The sequence below is a fragment of the Lissotriton helveticus genome, chromosome 2_2 (assembly GCF_964261635.1).
Source record: "Lissotriton helveticus chromosome 2_2, aLisHel1.1, whole genome shotgun sequence".
Lineage (NCBI taxonomy): Eukaryota > Metazoa > Chordata > Amphibia > Caudata > Salamandridae > Lissotriton > Lissotriton helveticus.
The window spans coordinates 128,229,890-128,246,892 of NC_136060.1; the positions used below are offsets into that span (position 1 = coordinate 128,229,890).

Here is a 17,003-nt window from a genome sequence, read left to right on the forward strand (position 1 = left end):
ATTGGTGTAACACACTCACTACCACACATTCACCCCCACAGACTCACCATCACACACTCACCACTACACACACAACCACATACACAACAACACACCACCAGCCGTCAGTGCACGCTATCACCAGGGCCAAACACCATCAGCCATCAATGCACACTTTCACAAACACCACCAGGCGTACAACACCAGCCGTTAGTGCATCCTTTTACAAGGCGCACTCACCAGCAACCAACAGTGCACCCTTTCACCAAACACACACACCATCAGCCATCTGTGCACGCTTTTACTAACTACACACCAACCATCCGTCAGTGCACCCTTCCACAAGGCACACACACCTCCAGCTGGCAGTGCCGTACTTTACCAAACACACACACCACCAGCCATCAGTGCAAAATTTCTACAGGCAGTCACGGCCATTACTACATGCATTGATTGTTACACATCCACAATTAAGTATTGTAGCAATCTCAGTATGGTACACTTTAGTTTTAAACATATTCATGTAAAAACACAGCATGCCACCATTGCTACAATTACAATCTAACACACATAATTCCACTACACACCACATTAACACACTCCATAACACTTAGCAAAAATACATTACCATTTACAATGCCATTAGCTCAAACTCAAATAAATCCGAGCCCGATTGCATTTCTAATGCTTGTTTTAACAGGAGTAGGCCTATTAATTTGGACTCAGCCTACTCAAATATGCTTGCCCTGACTAATGAAGAGCTGGTCTTTTGATTAAGTAAATTTTTGAGAATTGCTACCAGGGCACGTAAGACAATGCTCCATCCTTGAGTTTTTAATACAGGATGGTCAAGTCTATAAATTGTCACTCATTTTCAATCCTGAGTTTGTAATATTGTGTTTTGTAATCATAAATGTTTTATTAATATGTATCGTCACTCTTCTACTGTTTTTACAGCTTTGTACTTTTATGGATACAATGTCTATCCGAAAAAAGTTTTATGAACTGAACTGAAAGCAGGAACCTACAAGTGTGAGAAAAGGGTCAAGGAGTGTCTGGTAGTGGCTTAAAGACTACCTGTTTTGGTACATGGCGTGCCGATGTTTAATTGCACAGGCCGCCATCTTCTGAGCAGAGCTTTGAACACAGGCATTCTTTCTTTCACAAATTAAGCCCTTGCTTGATTGGCCATTGTTTGTAATAGAACCCATAAGTATCAGTATTTGGGTATGAAGCGAGGTCATTCCCGCTGGTGCTTGGCCTTTGAGCTTTGGATCAGTATTGGTATCAGTAGCAAACATAATGACAGTACTTTGTTAGTGAAGCCAAAAACACAGAATTTAAAAACCCTTGATTAAATATTTACACCTTCAAAGGTTTTCAGAACTATAAAGGATTCTCTATACAGGGATATGCACATTAGCCAAACAGATCTCAGACAATTTGGACCTGATAAGGTGTAATAGGGGATTTCTGTAATACTGTTAGGCGCTAATTGGGTATTGCATGCAGTGGCACCTGTATTTGAGGGCGGTTGGGCGGGGGCGGGTCACGGGGGTGGGAGGAGGGAATTAATAAAAAATTAAAATACTCACTTACCTGTCTGCTGCAGCCGCCCGCTGTCGCCTCCTCTGGGTCCTCTTCTGCCCGCATCCAGGGCAGGAAGTACCCGGCTCCCAGCCTCCCGATAGCCAATCACAACACTGCACTGCAGGGTTGGGATTGGTCTGAGAATGGGAGGCTGGGCATGTTCTTCATGCAGGCTGTAATGCAGGCTACATAGAGAACATGTAAAGTACGCATGACGGTTTGACCAGCCCAAGATGGCCGTTCAAAGCGTCCTGCACACTTGGAGTGGGCAAACCACTCCTCCCCTGCCCTGTTCTGTGAGCAAGGGGAAAAATAAAATGATAATAACAATGAGTTATTATAATTTTTTCTTTCCATTTGCAACCTGCTCAGTAGGGATAGGCATGGTACTGGAACAATTTGACCATTTCCGTGCTATAAACTCACCCAGGTATCATGCAATTAAGAGTAAAACCTCATAGAATGGGAAATTACCATGTTGTGTGTCTTAAAATAACACACAACCCTCTATTCGTCTGCATACATTTAGCACCTGCTCTGAGCCGGTAGTAAAGGTAATTCAGGTTGATGTATGTAGTAGAGGGTGACGAGGGAGGAGTAGGGAAAAGAAAGGAAAGTTTTTTTAAACAGTTAGACAACTGTTGGCAAAGCCAACCGGTCTAATTTATTAGACCTATTGGCTTTGCCTATCTTTTTTAGCCATGTTGTACAACACTGCAACTGCTGCGGAGCGTGGCTACTAAAAAAAAGGTGCGGTGAGGCGACCACCGCCTCCTTTTTGTAGGCACATACATCCGCTCAACACACATACATGTGCCTACATAATGACATCGAGGCGGATTGGTAAATAAATAAAATAAAGAGCATTAAGTATACTACATTTACATTTAAAGCACTTAAAAAGAAAAAATTAAAAAGGATGACCAGATTGCGGGAACTGTTTGGGTGCGGAGCAACACATTGGATGGGGAGAAGAAACATGGAAGGAGGGGCAGAAGCAACACGAGCCAAAGAGCAACATAGACGGTGGTGGAGGAAAAGCACACAGAAGCGAGAGTGTGTAGCAGAACTGTGGTGGGGATAGAAGCACATAGGTGACAGAGAAATGAGGAGCACACAGGGAAGATAGCTGGAAAACACATGCACTCTCATGAAGTCCTTCAACTGAAAGAAAAGTGGAAGCATGGAAGGCAGCCAATCAAAGCAATTGTAAAGAGGCTGTGCTCCACAAGAGGCACCACACAAGGTTGTCAAGCTGGGACACGAATAAGTACCAGGCAAATGAGAGTGACAGTAAAGGCAACACATGGTAAGCAACTGCTGTATGGCAGGTCCCTGTATGTTCTTGATAAGCCCCCAATATGTCTTTTGCAACCAGACTCCTTGCGCTGTCTGGTAGCCTCGACCTAAAAACGAATGCCATGAGATGTTTCATTCGCTTTTTCCAGCTGGAAAAAATTGGGTCAGGTTCTTCGACCCGCAGTAAATCTGGGTGCAGAAAAAACTAACCTTTAATAATCACATGGAGCGAAATCAATGCATGCGCGCATAAGTTAATTTAGATTTGTCTGATTTATAATCAGGCTGATAGTATTCATATTTCGCAATTAAGTATTTGTCTATGAATCAGAATTGGTTATTTTAGTATTCATTGTAGGACTGGAAGAGTTAAGTAAAGGTTGAAGCACATGATCATAAAATTAATAATAATGAAGTAAAGTTATGTCCTGTCATTTTGTTTATTTGTTCTTAAATAAGTAGGAATGAATTTGTATCTGCTAATTTTCCCTATATGTAGGAGCCACTGTAGCATCCACCTAAGTTGTGTTTTGAGTTTTCCGCTTATGTTTAGCAGATAATATAATAATGTTCCTTCCTTTCACTCTTTAGATAAATTAATTAAAAGTTATATACGAAGTACAAGAAACCTGAATCACAGTTTGTGCGAGTTCCCTGAGAATGCGTGGGCACTGCAGAGTCGATTAATGCAGTTAAAAATTGACAACATCATTACAATGTAATACGCAACAGAATCTCTGGTTTCACCCTCACCTCATGGCAGTGCCATCTTAACTCATGGGTATGCTGGGCAGTTGCTCAAGGGCCCCACAAGCATAGGGGCCCCATACAGACCAGAAATTGACACTAGTTTTTCGCTAAGCATTTTTAGGGCTCGGGCCTACGTCACACTGCGTAGCAGTGTGGGCGGAGCCCAAGAGTCCTGTAGTTAGCGTCTCCGAAAAGCTACCTAAAAAATTCCTGGCTGCTCGTGATTTTTCGTCGTCCTTTTTGCCAGCTGCATGGTAATTGAAGACAGATGCTGGGCGCACGTTTTTTTTTTTGTAATCCATTTCACGGAGCTCTCCCTCTCAGCGGCTCTTCTCTGTGTGTACGCTTTCCCTATCGCTGGTGTGCTGCGAATGCCCTGGAAACATTTTTACGGGCTCGGCGACGTCACCACTTCGTCAGAAGTGGGGAGGAGCTGCGAGCCGTATTGTAGCGGGTTTCTGGCTCATGCTGGAAAAATTCTTCTTTGCTCGTGCATTTGCAGTGCTTTATTTTATAATCTGAATGTTGATTGGTCCTCGCGGTGCTGTTTTTTTAGTAGTCTTCATGTGATAGGGCATATGTAATGTTCGTCTGCCATTTTTGGCATTTTCTGTGCGGTTTCGCGCACAGCAGTCCATTAATTTTAATTAGGAGCTGTCAGAGTGCCCTTCTAATGCAATCCAGATGGTGGGAGCGCGTTCACCATTCTGCATTGCATGTATAGGGCGCGCGTTCGTCTGCAGCGTTTTTGGGGCTGAAAAATGTGGACGTCTATTGTATTGAACTTTTATGTGATTTATAATTGCTCTGAAAAATGTGTGTTTGCAAGGAAGTGTTCCCGATTAGAAGGACATGGTGTTTGCTTATTTCCTTTGAAGCGCTGATCTGATACGTATTTCTCTTTAATAGCAACACGTACTTTGGGTACAACACATCAATTGCGCATTGACACAACCATGCCACTACAAAGAGTATCAGATGACATCGTGTACTACCACCACCAGTACTACCAGTACCACCACCTCCACCAGTACTACCACTACCAGTACCACCACCACAACCAGTACTACAAGTACTACAGTCACCAGTACTACCACTACCACCAGTACTGCCAGAACCACGACCACCAGTACTACCACTACCAGTACTACCACTACCAATACCACTACCACCACCAGTACTACCACCACCAGTACCACCACCACCAGTACTACCACTACCAGTACCACCACCACCAGTACTACCACTACCAGTACCACTACCACCACCAGTACTACCAGTACTACCACCATCAGTACTACCAGTACTGCCACCACCAGTACTACCACTACTACAGCCACCAGTACTACCACTAATACAGCCACCAGTACTACCACTACCACCACCACCAGTAGTACCACCACCACCAGTACTACCAGTACCACCACCACCAGTACTACCACTACCAGTAACACCACTACCAGTACTACCAGTACCACAACCACCATCACTACTACCATATATATATATTGCGACTTATATAGCGCACGTATCACCCAAAGGCATCAAGGCGCTTGCCTTGGGAACCCGTCCTGGCTTTTCCCTGTGAGATAACCCCTACTGGGTATCCCCAGGGTGAAAGCCAGGCATCCCGCAGCGGGTGGGCCGCCGTAGTGGAGATTAAGCAACTATTGCCCAGAGTTGCAGCGTGGGACCCCATGATTAGAATAGGCACCGAGGCGAGAATTATCGAGTCCGTGGACATTTTGGGCTCAGGACCCTGCCGCGTCGGGAATTGAACCCTGGTCCCGGGCCAGACCTCTGCATCAGGGTCTGCCGCTCTAATCAGTGAGCCACACTCCTCCACCACCACCACCAGTACTACCACCACCAGTACTACCACTACCAGTACTACCATTATCAGTACTACCAGTACTACCACCACCAGTACTACCACTACTACAGCCACCAGTACTACCACTACTACAGCCACCAGTACTACCACTACCACCACCACTACCACCACCACCAGTACTACCAGTACCACCACCACCAGTACTACCACTACCAGTACTACCACTACCAGTACCACTACCACCACCACCACCACCAGTACCACCACCACCAGTACTACCAACACCAGTACTACCAGTACCACCACCACCACCAGTACTACCACTACCACTACCACCACCACCAGTACTACCAGTACTACAACCACCAGTACTACCACTACCACCACCACCAGTACTACCAGTACCACGACCACCAGTACTACCACTACCAGTACTACCACTACCACTACCACCACCAGTACTACCACCACCAGTACCACCACCACCAGTACTACCACTACCAGTACTACGGCCAGCAGTACCACCACCACCAATGCTACTGCTACCAGTACCACCACCACCAGTACTACCAGTACCACCACCACCACCAATACTACCAGTATCACCACCACCAGTACTACCACCACCAGTACTACCACCACCAGTACTACCACTACCAGTACCACCACCACCAGCACCACCAGTACTAACACTACCAGTACCACCACCACCACCACCAGTACTACCACCACCAGTACTACCACCACCAGTACTACCACTACAAGTACTACCACCACCAGTACTACCATTGCCAGTACTACAGCCACCAGTACTACCAGTGCCACCACCACCAGTACCACCACCACCAGTGCTACCACCACCAGTACTACCACCACCAGTACTACCACTACCAGTACCACCACCTCCAGTACTACCACTACCACCACCACCAGTACTACCACTACCAGTACCACCACCAGTACTACCAGTACTACCACCATCAGTACTACCAGTACTACCACCACCAGTACTACCACTACTACAGCCACCAGTACTACCACTACTACAGTCACCAGTACTACCACTACCACCACCACCAGTACTACCACCACCACCAGTAATACCAGTACCACCACCACCAGTACTACCACTACCAGTACTACAACTACCAGTACTACCAGTACCACAACCACCACCACTACTACCAGTACTACCACCATCAGTACTACCAGTACTACCACCACCAGTACTACCACTACTACAGCCACCAGTACTACCACTACTACAGCCACCAGTACTACCACTACCACCACCACTACCACCACCACCAGTACTACCAGTACCACCACCACCAGTACTACCACTACTAGTACTACCACTACCAGTACTACCAGTACCACTACCACCACCACCAGTACCACCACCACCAGTACTACCAACACCAGTACTACCAGTACCACCACCACCACCAGTACTACCACTACCAGTACCACCACCACCAGTACTACCAGTACTACAGCCACCAGTACTACCACTACCACCACCAGTACTACCAGTACCACGACCACCAGTACTACCACTACCAGTACTACCACTACCAGTACCACCACCACCACCAGTACTACCACTACCAGTACCACCACCACCACCAGTACTACCAGTACTACAGCCACCACTACTACCACTACCACCACCACCAGTACTACCAGTACCACGGCCACCAGTACTACCACTATCAGTACTACCACTACCAGTACCACTACCACCACCAGTACTACCACTACCAGTACCACCACCACCAGTACTACCACTACTAGTACTACGGCCAGCAGTACCACCACCAATGCTACTGCTACCAGTACCACCACCACCAGTACTACCGCTACCAGTACCACCACCACCAGTACCACCACTACCAGTACTACCACCACCAGTACTACCAACACCAGTACTGCCAGTACCACCACCTCCAGTACTACCAGTACCACCACCACCAGTACTACCAGTACCACCACCACCAGTACTACCACTACCAGTACCACCACCAGTACTACCACTACCAGTACCACCACCACCACCAGTACTACCAGTACTACCCCATCAGTACTACCACCACCAGTACTACCACTACTACAGACACCAGTACTACCACTACTACATCCACCAGTACTACCACCACCACCAGTACTACCACCACCACCAGTACTACCACCACCACCAGTATTACCACTACCAGTACTACCACTACCAGTACTACCAGTACCACAACCACCACCACTACTACCAGTACTACCCCCATCAGTACTACCAGTACTACCACCACCAGTACTACAGCCACCAGTACTACCACTACTACAGCCACCAGTACTACCACTACCACCACCACTACCACCACCACCAGTACCACCACCACCAACAGTACCACCACCACCAGTACTACCACTACCAGTACTACCACTACCACTACCACCACCACCAGTACCACCACCAACAGTACCACCACCAACAGTACTACCAACACCAGTACTACCAGTACCACCACCACCACCAGTACTACCACTACCACTACCACCACCACCACCAGTACTACCAGTACTACAGCCACCAGTACTACCACTACCACCGCCACCAGTACTACCAGTACCACGACCACCAGTACTACCACTACCAGTACTACCACTACCAGTACCACTACCACCACCAGTACTACCACCACCACCAGTACCACCACCACCAGTACTACCACTACCAGTACTACGGCCAGCAGTACCACCACCACCAATGCTACTGCTACCAGTACCACCACCACCAGTACTCCCGCTACCAGTACCACCACCACCAGTACCACCACTACCAGTACTACCACCACCAGTACTACCACCACCAGTACTACCACTACCAGTACCACCACCTCCAGTACTACCAGTACCACCACCACCAGTACTACCACTACCACCACCACCAGTACTACCACTATCAGTACCACCACCACCACCAGTACTACCAGTACTACCACCATCAGTACTACCACCACCAGTACTACCACTACTACAGCCACCAGTACTACCACTACTACAGCCACCAGTACTACCACTACCACCACCACTACCACCACCACCAGTACTACCAGTACCACCACCACCAGTACTACCACTACCAGTACTACCACTACCAGTACTACCAGTACCACTACCACCACCACCAGTACCACCACCAACAGTACTACCAACACCAGTACTACCAGTACCACCACCACCACCAGTACTACCACTACCACTACCACCACCACCACCAGTACTACCAGTACTACAGCCACCAGTACTACCACTACCACCGCCACCAGTACTACCAGTACCACGACCACCAGTACTACCACTACCAGTACTACCACTACCAGTACCACCACCAGTACCACCACCACCAGTACTACCACTACCAGTACTACGGCCAGCAGTATCACCACCACCAATGCTACTGCTACCAGTACCACCACCACCAGTACTCCCGCCACCAGTACCACCACCACCAGTACCACCACTACCAGTACTACCACCACCAGTACTACCACCACCAGTACTACCACGACCAGTACCACCACCTCCAGTACTACCACTACTACCACCACCACCACCAGTACTATCAGTACCAGTACTACCACTACCAGTACCACTACCACCACCAGTACTACCACCACCACCAGTACCACCACCACCAGTACTACCACTACCAGTACTACGGCCAGCAGTACCACCACCACCAATGCTACTGCTACCAGTACCACCACCACCAGTACTCCCGCTACCAGTACCACCACCACCAGTACCACCACTACCAGTACTACCACCACCAGTACTACCACCACCAGTACTACCAACACCAGTACTACCAACACCAGTACTACCACTACCAGTACCACCACCTCCAGTACTACCACTACTACCACTACCAGTACCACCACCACCAGTACTACCAGTACCACCACCACCAGTACTACCACTACCAGTACCACCACCACCAGTACTACCACTACCACCACCAGTACTACCAGTACTACCCCCATCAGTACTACCACCACCAGTACTACCACTACTACAGCCACCAGTACTACCACTACTACAGCCACCAGTACTACCACTACCACCAGTACTACCACCACCACCACCACCAGTACTACCACTACCAGTACTACCACTACCAGTACTACCACTACCAGTACTACCAGTACCACAACCACCACCATTACTACCAGTACTACCACCATCAGTACTACCAATACTACCACCACCAGTACTACCACTACTACAGCCACCAGTACTACCACTACTACAGCCATCAGTACTACCACCACTACCACCACCACCACCACTACCACCAACACCAGTACTACCAGTACCACCACCACCAGTACTACCACTACCAGTACTACCAGTACCACCACCACCAGTACCACCACCACCAGTACTACCAACACCAGTACTACCAGTACCACCACCACCACCAGTACTACCACTACCAGTACCACCACCACCACCAGTACTACCAGTACTACAGCCACCAGTACTAACACTACCACCACCACCAGTACTACCAGTACCACGACCACCAGTACTACCACTACCACTACCACCACCAGTACTACCACCAACAGTACCACCACCACCAGTACTACCACTACCAGTACTACGGCCAGCAGTACCACCACCACTAGCACTACCACTACCGGTGCCACCACCAGTACTACCACTACCAGTACCACCACCACCAGTACTACCACTACCAGTACCACCACCATTACCACCACTACCAGTACTACCACCACCAGTACTAACACCACCAGTACTACCACTACCAGTACCACCACCTACAGTACTACCACTACTACCACTACCAGTACCACCACCACCAGTACTACCAGTACCACCACCACCAGTACTACCACTACCAGTACCACCACCACCAGTACTACCACTACCAGTACCACCACCACCAGTACTACCAGTACTACCACCATCAGTACTACCAGTACTACCACCAGCAGTACTACCACTACTACAGCCACCAGTACTACCACTACTACAGCCACCAGTACTACCACTACCACCACCACCACCAGTACTACCAGTACCACCACCACCACCACTATCAGTACTACCACTATCAGTACTACCAGTACCACTACCACCACCACCAGTACCACCACCACCACCAGTACCACCACCACCAGTACTACCAGTACTACCACCAACACCAGTATTACCACTACCAGTACCACCACCACCACCAGTACAACAGTACTACAGCTACCAGTACTACCACTACCACCACCACCAGTACTACCAGTACCACGGCCACCAGTACTACCACTATCAGTACTACCACTACCAGTACCACTACCACCACCAGTACTACCACTAGCAGTACCACCACCACCAGTACTACCACTACCAGTACTACGGCCAGCAGTACCACCAATGCTACTGCTACCAGTACCACCAGTACTACCGCTACCAGTACCACCAGTACCACCACTACCAGTACTACCACCACCAGTACTACCACCACCAGTATTACCACTACCAGTACCACCACTCCAGTATTACCACTACTACCACTACCAGTACCACCACCACCAGTACTACCAGTACCACCACCACCAGTACTACCACTACCAGTACCACCACCACCAGTACTACCACTACCAGTACCACCACCACCACCACCAGTACTACCACTACCGGTACCACCACCACCACCAGTACTACCAGTACTACAGCCACCAGTACTACCACTACCACCACCACCAGTACTACCAGTACCACGACCACCAGTACTACTACTACCAGTACTACCACTACCAATACCACTAACACCACCAGTACTACCACCACCAGTACCACCACCACCAGTACTACCACTACCAGTACTACGGCCAGCAGTACCACCACCACCAATGCTACTGCTACGAGTACCACCACCACCAGTACTACCGCTACCAGTACCACCACCACCAATACTACCACTACTAGTACCACCACCACCACCACCAATACTACCACTACCACCACCACCAATACTACCACTACCAGTACCACCACCACTGTGTGGTGGTGGTACTGGTAGCCGTGGCGCCGCGGCCCTGGCGCCGCGGCCAGGGCGACTGGCGCTGGAATCTGGGGATCAGGGTTCGATCCCCAGCTCCGGCGGCAGGTTAGCCCAGCACCATGCGACTCTGGGCAATAGCTTGCTTAATCTTCCCGACGGCCCCCAGCGCCTAGAGACCCTAACGGGTGATTGTGCGCTATACAAATGTGGATTATCATTATCATTATCACCACCACCAATACTACCAGTATCACCACCACCAGTACTACCACCACCAGTACTACCACTACCAGTACTACCACTACCAGTACCACCACCACCAGCACCACCAGTACTAACACTACCAGTACCACCACCACCACCACCACCAGTACTACCACCACCAGTACTACCACCACCAGTACTACCACTACAAGTACTACCACCACCAGTACTACCATTGCCAGTACTACAGCCACCAGTACTACCAGTGCCACCACCACCAGTACCACCACCACCAGTACTACCACTACCAGTACCACCACCACCACCATTACCACCACCACCAGTACTACCACTCCCACCAGTACTACCACTCCCAGTACTACAGCCAGCAGTACCACCACCACCAATACTACTGCTACCAGTACCACCACCACCAATACTACTGCTACCAGTACCACCACCACCAATTCTAACACTACCAGTACCTCCACCACCAATACTACCGCTACCGGTATTACCAGTGCCACCAGTACCATCAAGCATTTGCAATGCAATAGGTCTCGCATTTGCGAGAGTTTAAGATATTGGCATTGTAAATGACAATGCCTTTTATTTATGTTTCAAAAACAAATACATAAATAAAAGGCACTGGCATTTAAAATGCCAATAGCTCAAAATCTCACAACTGCGAGACCTCACAAGAAGGACATCACAGGCAGCAGCTGTGCAAGCTTCTTACACTCACAAGGAGACCACAGGCAGCAGAGGTGCAAGCTTCTCACACTCACAAGAACGACATCACAGGCAGGAGCTGTGCAAGCTTCTTACACTCACAAGGAGACCACAGGCAGCTGAGGTGCAAGCTTCTCCCACTCACAAGAAGGACATCACAAGCAGCAGCGGTGCAAGCTTCTCACACTCACAAGAACGACATCACAGGCAGCAGCAGTGCAAGCACACTCACAAGGAGACCACAGGCAGCAGAGGTGCAAGCTTCTCACACTGGCAAGAACAACATCACAAGCAGCAGTGGTGCAAGCTTCCCTCACACACTCACAGCAGGTACTGTGCCAAGGCAGCAGCAGCAACAGAGCAAGAGTCCCTTACAAAGAACAGGCACAGCACAGAGATGCACAATGCAATCTTCTCATACTCACAGGCAGCAGCGGTGCAAGCTTCTCACACTCACAAGAAGGACATCACAGGCAGCAGCTGTGCAAGCTTCTTACACTCACAAGGAGACCACAGGCAGCTGAGGTGCAAGCTTCTCCCACTCACAAGAAGGACATCACAAGCAGCAGCGGTGCAAGCTTCTCACACTCACAAGAACGACATCACAGGCAGCAGCAGTGCAAGCTTCTTACACTCACAAGGAGAGCACAGGCAGCAGAGGTGCAAGCTTCTCACACTCGCAAGAAGGACATCACAAGCAGCAGTGGTGCAAGCTTCCCTTACACACTCACAGCAGGTACTGTGCCAAGGCAGCAGCAGCAACAGAGCAAGAGTCCCTTACAAAGAACAGGAACAGCACAGAGATGCACAATGCAATCTTCTCATACTCACAGGCAGCAGCGGTGCAAGCTTCTCACACTCACAAGAAGGACACCACAGGCAGCAGCTGTGCAAGCTTCTTACACTCACAAGGAGACCACAGGCAGCTGAGGTGCAAGCTTCTCCCACTCACAAGAAGGACATCACAAGCAGCAGCGGTGCAAGCTTCTCACACTCAGAAGAACGACATCACAGGCAGCAGCAGTGCAAGCTTCTTACACTCACAAGGAGACCACAGGCAGCAGAGGTGCAAGCTTCTCACACTCGCAAGAACGACATCACAAGCAGCAGTGGTGCAAGCTTCCCTTACACACTCACAGCAGGTACTGTGCCAAGGCAGCAGCAGCAACAGAGCAAGAGTCCCTTACAAAGAACAGGAATAGCACAGAGATGCACAATGCAATCTTCTCATACTCACAGGCAGCAGCGGTGCAAGCTTCTCACACTCACAAGAAGGACATCACAGGCAGCAGCTGTGCAAGCTTCTTACACTCACAAGGAGACCACAGGCAGCTGAGGTGCAAGCTTCTCCCACTCACAAGAAGGACATCACAAGCAGCAGCGGTGCAAGCTTCTCACACTCACAAGAACGACATCACAGGCAGCAGCAGTGCAAGCTTCTTATACTCACAAGGAGACCACAGGCAGCAGAGGTGCAAGCTTCTCACACTCGCAAGAACGACATCACAAGCAGCAGTGGTGCAAGCTTCCCTTACACACTCACAGCAGGTACTGTGCCAAGGCAGCAGCAGCAACAGAGCAAGAGTCCCTTACAAAGAACAGGCACAGCACAGAGATGCACAATGCAATCTTCTCATACTCACAGGCAGCAGCGGTGCAAGCTTTTCACACTCACACGAAGGACATCACAGGCAGCAGCTGTGCAAGCTTCTTACACTCACAAGGAGATCACAGGCAGCTGAGGTGCAAGCTTCTCCCACTCACAAGAAGGACATCACAAGCAGCAGCGGTGCAAGCTTCTCACACTCACAAGAACGACATCACAGGCAGCAGCAGTGCAAGCTTCTTACACTCACAAGGAGACCACATGCAGCAGAGGTGCAAGCTTCTCACACTCACAAGAAGGACATCACAGGCAGTAACGGTGCAATATTCTCACACTCACAAGATCATCAGTGGCAGTACACACCACATGAACACACTCCATAACACATAGCAACAATACATTGGCATTTACAATGCCATTAGCTCAAACTCAAATAAATCCGAGCCCGATTGCATTTCCAATGCTTGTTTCTTCTTACTATAGATTGTTTGGTTGCTCTTTTTAGTGCCAAACATTCCTATTTGTAAATTATTGTCCCAACCTGCCCGCGGTTTATGCGATATGAAATATAATTAAGGCTGCTGCGATTAAGTTGATACTTGGTTTTTTACTAATATATGTCATTCGATTATCTTAAAGCCCCCCTAATCTAATGCTACTATTCTTGTGATGTATGGCACAAACTCATTTACCATTGCTTCCTATCTTATAAAATGCAGGGCTTGTAATTGTTTATCACGCTTCTACAGGCGGACAATATTGGAAGTTATGGCTCTCCTTCCGAATTCGCGATCCTAGTTGTTTATCTAATACCTATTGCCCCAGTAGTGTAGTTATTTAGTTCTTACTCTGCAAGATATTCTATGTAATACAATTATTTGGGCAGTACTTTGCTTATGCTTATTTTAAAAGCATCTGTTACTGCGCGCTACTTTTTTCATGGTGCACTTACTTATTGTATGTCTTATCGGTATTACGCCACCCGTCCAGCACCCCGCTCTGTCGATAATCGGCAAAAACGAGTGTGTGTGCCGCGGCTTTTAACAGAGCGGCGTATGAATCCTATGTTCGGCATCTGACGTCATAAAGATGTGACATTGTAGCTAGCGTACATTAGTCAGTAACACGGATGACGTACTCAGCCTAAAGAATATTGGCGGCCATATTATAATGTGAGTTTCTGCCAAAGCTCATTCCACGGTTTTTAAAAGGAAGAATAGTAACTCCATTGGGCAGACTCCGACATCTTAAAGATGTTACGTTGTAACTAACATACATTAGTCAGAAAAACAACGAGGATGGACTCAAACAAATAGAATATACGGCGTGAGCAAAGGATCAAATGCAAAAGCATCGTCGGAGGTTCTGCTCATCATAGGGTCTCTGGGTTACTACAGCATTTGGCTGTTTCAATGCCTATTAATTGATATAATATGGGATTTACTATAACTGAAGAGTCAGTCATGAGCACCTCTTCAGACCGCACCCCACCCCTTCCCCCGTTGTAGAAAGCCCAGCAGGACACGCGGACAACAGCAAAGATGTTTTGGAGACAGGCAGCTCCTGCAGTAGGCTCTGGCGCCAGCGAGCTGTGGTCGTCGAAAATCGATGCATCAAAACACTGAACGTGTGGGCAAGCGCGCCTCAACAGTGTCTAATCATCGGTTCTGGGACCATTCATATCTCCCACTTTAGCATCAGCAGCACAGGCGGGAAGCTGGTCTGGTCACACACATTCCACCGGGCAGAGGTCATGGGCACCAGGGCTGGCAAGGGCACATCCGCAGCGCTTTTGTGTACCTCCGCCATAAATACGGGAAGGCTGCGTGGGAGAGAGGCAATGAGGTGGCAGCATGTTGATGGGAAGTTCGGTGTCAAAAACAACTAAAACAAAAGAAATCAAAGCGGTCACATCATCAGCGCTTTTTGTTTTTTAAGGTTTTTGTCCTAAAGTAACTTAGAACTCTGTATGTATCAAGTACTAGTATACTTAGCTGTGTGTATGATTTCCTCCTGAGGCGGAAGCCGGGAGGTTGCTGTGTCGCTCTGCGCTATTCTTATTCTCATAGCCTCGCTTGACTCACTAAGGCTTTTAAAATTGTATTGTATTTCTTGCTTGAATTACTAAGCATTTAAAATTGTATTGTTCCCCCTGCTTGAATACTAAGCTTTTAAAATAGTACAGTGTTCCTCGCTCGATCTCAGCCTGGAAATCTCACCCCTCGCTTACCAGACAGCTTTTTTACTGTTTTCACCTCTCCCCCTGCATGAATCGATAAAACGCTGAATTTTTACTTACCCACCCCCGCACTCCCACGCTACCCGGGCCAGTCTCAACCGACTCAGGCGCTGAGGTCATTCTGTCCCGGCCGGGCTGAAAATCGTGGCGGCCATCTTGGGTGGGGGAAGCGTTTGCACGCATTCTAGTGGCCAGCATAAAAGGAGGCGGGCATGTCTCCGCGCAGCGGACGCGACCAGCGGAAGCGCCGGATCTGCGCCGGAGTCGTGCCAGAGTCCTGCCCGTCTGCGCCCGTCCGTGACCATGAAGCGGCCGTGGCCACTGACCCTGCTGGTTTTGGCACCTCCCCCTGGTTATCTTATGGCAGGGAGACTCTACTTCTGCTAAAACCTAAACATTGTGCCTTCTCTCATCACTTCTTCTTACCCGTGTAAGCCCTGCAGCGCTGGACAGGAAGTTGACAACCCTGTTCACCAATGCCCCCTCCTACAGACACTTACCGGACCCGCCCCTGCTGGAAAAAAACGTATTCTTAAAGCGGGCTTAATCAACTGTCGGTCACTAGTAAAACATTCCTTGGATATAGCTCAATCCCTGACGGACAACAAGTGGGACCTCCTGTTCCTAACGGAAACATGGTTGGGGGGATGATACTAACCCAACTTTATGTCTAGCCATTCCCCCTGAT

The 17,003-nt window shown here is 48.9% G+C and overlaps 1 protein-coding gene across 1 annotated transcript in view; it reads left to right on the forward strand.

Annotated features, from left to right (window-relative positions):
- SCFD2 (sec1 family domain containing 2) overlaps positions 1 to 17,003 on the forward strand; it is a 1,965,980-nt gene that overhangs the window by 921,604 nt on the left and 1,027,373 nt on the right. The gene's annotated exons all lie outside the window — the stretch shown is intronic.